Here is a 6000-nt window from a genome sequence, read left to right on the forward strand (position 1 = left end):
TCTGAGATGCTCTTGGGACTCCCAGATCCAGCCCAAGCCCTGGCCTGACTAGTGTGTGGGAGAGGTTTGACTCTCCCCTGTGCCCTCAGGCCAGGGACAGAACAGAGGGCTCCACAGATTCACTGTTGTGCCAGAGGGGCATAACAGGTTCACTTCTGAGGGCTGCAACAGGCAGGAACTGAATATAACAGCTAGACACAAGCCATGCATAACTGGATAAACCTAAACTTAATAGATCTGTACCCCAATTTCAATAGGTGTTAACGTTATAACTGCACCAAAGATCTAAACCAAAAGTGAGAGGTCAGTGCTATACAAAAATGACAAAGAAGGAGTAAAATACAATCTCAGGCCTCGAGCCCAACCAGAACAAGTGCAGAGTACACTAGCTCAGCTGAAATTTATAAATTAATTGTGTCAGAAGTAAAGAAGCAATTGAAGAAGGTATAGAGGAACTCAGAGAAGAATTAATTTCTGAAATATAAAAAGAAATCTCTGAATTAATAGCATCTGAAGTAAAGAATCAAACACAGAAACATATGGAAGCAACTCAATCTGAAAAAAAACTTTGCAATAAAAGAATTAATAACTGCTTCTAAAGAAGATATTGATAAAACAATAGAGGAGATAAGAAAAATGACAGATTCTTTGAATGAGCAATACAGGAAAGATACAGATGGCATAAAGCAGAGTCAAAAAGATGGAAAGGAACTTAAAATCTCAATCACAAGTCTGCAAAACAGTTTGAGTGAAAGTGAAGCCAAAGTTTCAGATCTTAAAGATGCTGATGCAGCTAGTGAAAATGTCAGAAAAGATCTCTTAAAAACAACTAGGATGCAGGAGAAAATAATCTATCACCTGCAAGATGATGCAAAGATGAACAATGTGAGACTAATAGGCATCAATGAAAAAGAAGGAGTCAATACAAATGACATTAAAAAAATATGGGCAGAAGTAATAACAGAAAACTTCCCAAATATGAGGAAACAATATGACATTCAGGTAACTGAAGCATACAGAAGGTGAAATAACTTCAACCCAATTAAAAACACAAGGAGATATATAATAGTCAAGATTCCAGAAATTCAGCACAAAAATAATATACTGAAAGCTGCTAGAGAAAAGAAGCAGATCACATTCAAAGGAAAACCCATCAGAATTACAGCCGACTTCTCTTCAGAAACCATGAGGGCAAGAAGATTGTGGAGCAGAGTACTTCAAATCCTCCATGAAAACAAATTCCAGCCCAGACTACTATACCTTGTAAAACTCTCTCTCAAGTTTGATGGAGAAGTGAAAAACTTCCATGTCAAAGAACAACTAAAGAATTTCATGCTAACAAAGCCAACCATGCACAGACTACTGAAAGATATTCTAGAGAGGGACCAAAATGATCAGAATTCCACAAATGAGAACAGAAGGAACACACTAAATAGGGCAAACAATTAAACACAGGACAAAATGAGTAAATAACAACAGGTTAACAACATGTCAATCATAAATCAATACATCTCAATTATAACCATCAATGTAAATGGACTCAATTCAACAATTACAGGAAATAGATTGACACAGTGGATTAGGAAACAAAATCCAACAATATGCTGTATACAAGAAACACATTTAACTCATAAAGACATTCATAGGCTGAAAGTCAAAGGATGGAAAACAGCTCTACACACCTCAGAACCTCAGGAAAAAGGGAAAGCAATCCTTTTCTCAGACAGTCTCAACTTCAAATGAAGAGTGATCAAATGAAATAAAGGAATCCACTGCATACTGGTTAGGGAAAAATTCAAGAGGATGAGGTAACGCTCATAAATATGTATGCACCAAAGATGGTAGAACTTAACTATATAAGAAAAATCTTAATGGAGATGAAAATATTATATGAAATACCACAATATTAGCAGGAGAACTTAACACCCCTTATACCAAAAGGATAGGTCAGCCAGACAAAAAATTAGCAAAGAAGTAACAGAAGTGAACCAGAGCTTGGTACAAGTGGACTTGGTGGATATATACAGAGTGTTCCACCCAAACACAGCTGAATACACATTTTTCTCAGCTGCACATGGGTCATTTTCTAAAATGAACCACATACTGGTCCATAGGTCATGCTTAAGTTTATGCAAGAAAACAAATTATTTCATGCATATTATCAGACCCCAGGGCAATGAACTGGAAAGAAATGACAAAGAAACCAGAAAAAAAACCTAAATATATGGAAATGAAACAACACCCTACTGAACAATCAATGGGTCACAGAAGAAATTAAACAAAAAATTGAAAAATATCTAAAATTCAATGAAATTTCAACCACAATGTATCGGAATTTTTGTGATGTGATGAAAACAGTTCTCAGACGGAAATTCATAGCGGCGAACTCACACATTAGGAAAACAGAATAGGAACAAGTAAACACCCTAATGCTGCATCTCCAACTTCTAGAAAAGGAAGAACAAGCCAAACCCAGAGCCCAAAGACAGGAAGAAATCATAAAGATTAGAGCAAAAATTAATTCAATTGAGACGAAGAAAACAGTTTAAAGAATTAGCGAAGCAAAAAGCTGGTTCTTTGAAAGATTAAATAAGATCGATAAGCCACTAGCTAACCTCATCAAAAAGAGGAAAGAAAAAATTCAAATAGAAGCAATAAGGAATGAAAAGGGTGTAATCACCACAGACCCAGTGGAAATTCACAAGATGATCAATAGCTACTTTGAGAATCTTTACTCTCACAGAATAGAAGACACAGATGAAATGGACAGATTCCAGAAATGTACAAATAATCAAAACTGAATCAATACGACATAATAAATCTAAATAACCTTATAAAGCCAAAGAAATACAAAATGTAATAAAAAGTCTGTCAACAAAGAAAATCCAGGTCCTGACAGATTAACAGCTGAATTCTGCAAAAAAAAAAAAAAAAAAAAAAAATACAGAAATATAATCCCTATACTTCTCAAACTCCTCAATGAAATTGAAAAGGAAGTAATCCTCCCAAAATTATTCATGGAAGAAAGCATTATACTAATACCAAGACCAGGGAAAGATACAACTACAAATGACAACTAAGGCCAATCTCCCTCAAGAACATTGATGCAAAAATCCTCAATTAAATCCTGGCAAATACAATATAGCAAATCATCAAGAAGTTTATACACCATGACGGAGAAGAATTCATCTGAAGGATTTAAGGATGGTTCAATATTCGAAAATCTATACTTGTAATACACTATATCAATAGAGCGAAATCTGAAAACCACATGATCATCTGAATGGATGCAGAAAAGGCCTTTGACAAAGTCCAACACTCATTCATGTTTAAAGTCCTAATGATACTGGAATAGATGGCATTACTTCAATTTCATAAAAGCCATCTATTACAACCCAGCACCTAATAAAATTCTAAATTTGGAAATGCTGGAATATTTTACTCTTAGATCTGGTACAAGACAAGGATGTCCTCTATCTCCCCTTATATTCAATATAGTTCTGGAATTAACTAGAGCCTTTGCATAAGAGAGAGAAATAAAAGGAATAAGAATAGATAAGAGTTAAATTATCATTATTTGAAGATGACATGATACTTTAAAAAATTCCACCAAGAAGCTTTTACAGTTATATACAAATGCAGTAGCATAGCCGGACACAAAGTCAATACTCAAAAGTCAAAAGCATGACTCTACACAGATAACAAACACACTGAGAGGGAAATTAGAGAAATAATAACTTTTACAAAAGCACTGTGGAAAATGAAATACCTTGGATTTCATCTAACTAAACAAGTCAAAGATCTTTTCACAGAAAATAATAGTACTCTAAAAAAGAAATCATAGAGGATTTCAGAAAATGAAAAGATATTCCATGCTCCTGGATAGGAAGAACCAACATCATGAAAATAGCCATATTCCCAAAACTGTTGTACAGATTTAATGCAATCCCTATCCAAGTACCACCAACATAACTCACAGACCTAGAGAAATCATTCCTAAAATGTATTTGAAACCAGAAAAGACCTAGAATCACAAAGGCAATCCTGGCCAACAAAGACAAGGCAGGAGGCATTACAATTCCTGACTTGACATTATACTACAAAGCTACTGTGATAAAATCAGCATGGTATTGTCAAAGAAATAAAGCTGAGCCTCAATGTAATGGATTAAAATTTGCAGAGGCTTCTCAAACACACTCAGCCATCTGATCTTTTAAACACAGGCCAAAAACACTTACTGGAAGAAAGATTGCCTCTTTAACAAATGATGCTGAAAAATTTGGCTCTCTTCAAGCTGAAAACTAAAACTTGACCCAGGTCTATCACCATGCACTAAGCTCAATTCAAAATGGATTAAACATCTAACTATTAAAACAGAAATACTAAATCTCTTGGACAAGAAAGTTGCAGGAACTCTTGAAGACATAGGGGTAGGCAAAGTGTTCATGAACAAAAATCAAATCTCATGGGGTAATACTTGCAAGAATTAACAACAGGGACCACCTCTTACTGAGAATATTTTCACATCAAAAGAAATCACCAGCAAAGTGAAAAGACAACCCACAATTTGGGAAACAAAATCTTAACTAACAAGCACTCAGACAAAGGTCTTCCCTCTAGAACTTATAAAGAAATAAAAAGCATTAAGGCATCTAAGTTTAAAGGCTCAATGCAGAAATGGGCATCTGAGATGAACACAAACTTCTTAGAGGACGAAATTAAAGAAGCGAATAAATATATGAAAAAATGTTCCACATCACTAGCCATCCATGAAATTCAAGTTAAAAAACACTGAGATACCATCTCACTCCAGAAGGAATGGCTTTCATAAAGAAATCAATCAACAACAAATGCTGGAGAGGCGGTGGGGAAAAGGGAGCCCTAACCCTACTCCACTGCTGGTGGGAATGTAGACTGGTGCAACCGTTATGGAAATCAGTGTGGAGACTCCTTAAAAAACTAGGACTGGAAATCCAATTCAAGCCAGCTATCCCCCTACTGGGAATTTTCCTGGAGGAACTGAAAACGTCATATCATAGTGTTATATTTGTATTGCAGCACAATTTGTGATAGCTAAATCTTGGAAACAACCAAGATGCTCATCACATGAAGAATGGTTAAAAAGGTGTGGTATTTTTATACAATGGAGTATTACTCAGCTATAAAGAAGGATAAACTTGAAGCATTTATATTTAAAAGATGAAAGATTTATACGTTCTGAAGAGAAACCAGAGTATGCATTTATATTTAAGTGGATGCCACTTAAAGATATACTCATAAGTGAAATAAATGAGACCTACATGTGTAAATATTCTGCAGTCTCCCTAGTGTAAGAACTCAAAAGAAGAAATAGAAATAGAAGGTATAACACAATTAAAAGGAAAGTGAGAACTTGAAGATTGGACAATGAGGAGAGGGCAAGGAGAAAAGCTGGGAAGTATAACAGGGACAAAGCCATACACTTCTATGTACAAGTTGCGTAAGGCAATGTTCCTCTGAAACATCAGCAGGTTTTTGAAACTAGCAGTTAATTGGTAGGATTCTTACCCTGACTAACTATATATGCTGATACATGTGAACCAAGCAACTGCCCTGAAGAGAGTAAGGTGTAATAGAAGGGTCATGTTTGGAATACCTGTCATTCTGGTCTTCTAAATATGTACTTCTTGACATGACATACCAATTATCACCATACTGTCTCTCAAGTAATTTTTTTAAAGTGCATTGAATGAAAAAAAGACACAAGGAAAAAAAAAGTCACAGGACTGTCCTGCTACAATGCTGTATATAGTTAGATTTCTAAATTTCTGTGTAAAAATGCGTAATTGATTATTCATATTCCTTCAATATTTTTCCTTTTTTAAAGTTTTTTTCTTCATATTCTGTAGGGACTTACAGTTTAGCATGTGAATACTTGATGGAAAATACCTGTTCCACATTATGCCTAAGGTGTTTGATATTCAGACAGATAGTGAGGTTAAACCCAACTGCATATCTTCT

The sequence above is a fragment of the Octodon degus genome, unplaced genomic scaffold (assembly GCF_000260255.1).
Source record: "Octodon degus isolate 3935 unplaced genomic scaffold, OctDeg1.0 scaffold00143, whole genome shotgun sequence".
Taxonomy (NCBI): Eukaryota; Metazoa; Chordata; class Mammalia; order Rodentia; family Octodontidae; genus Octodon; species Octodon degus.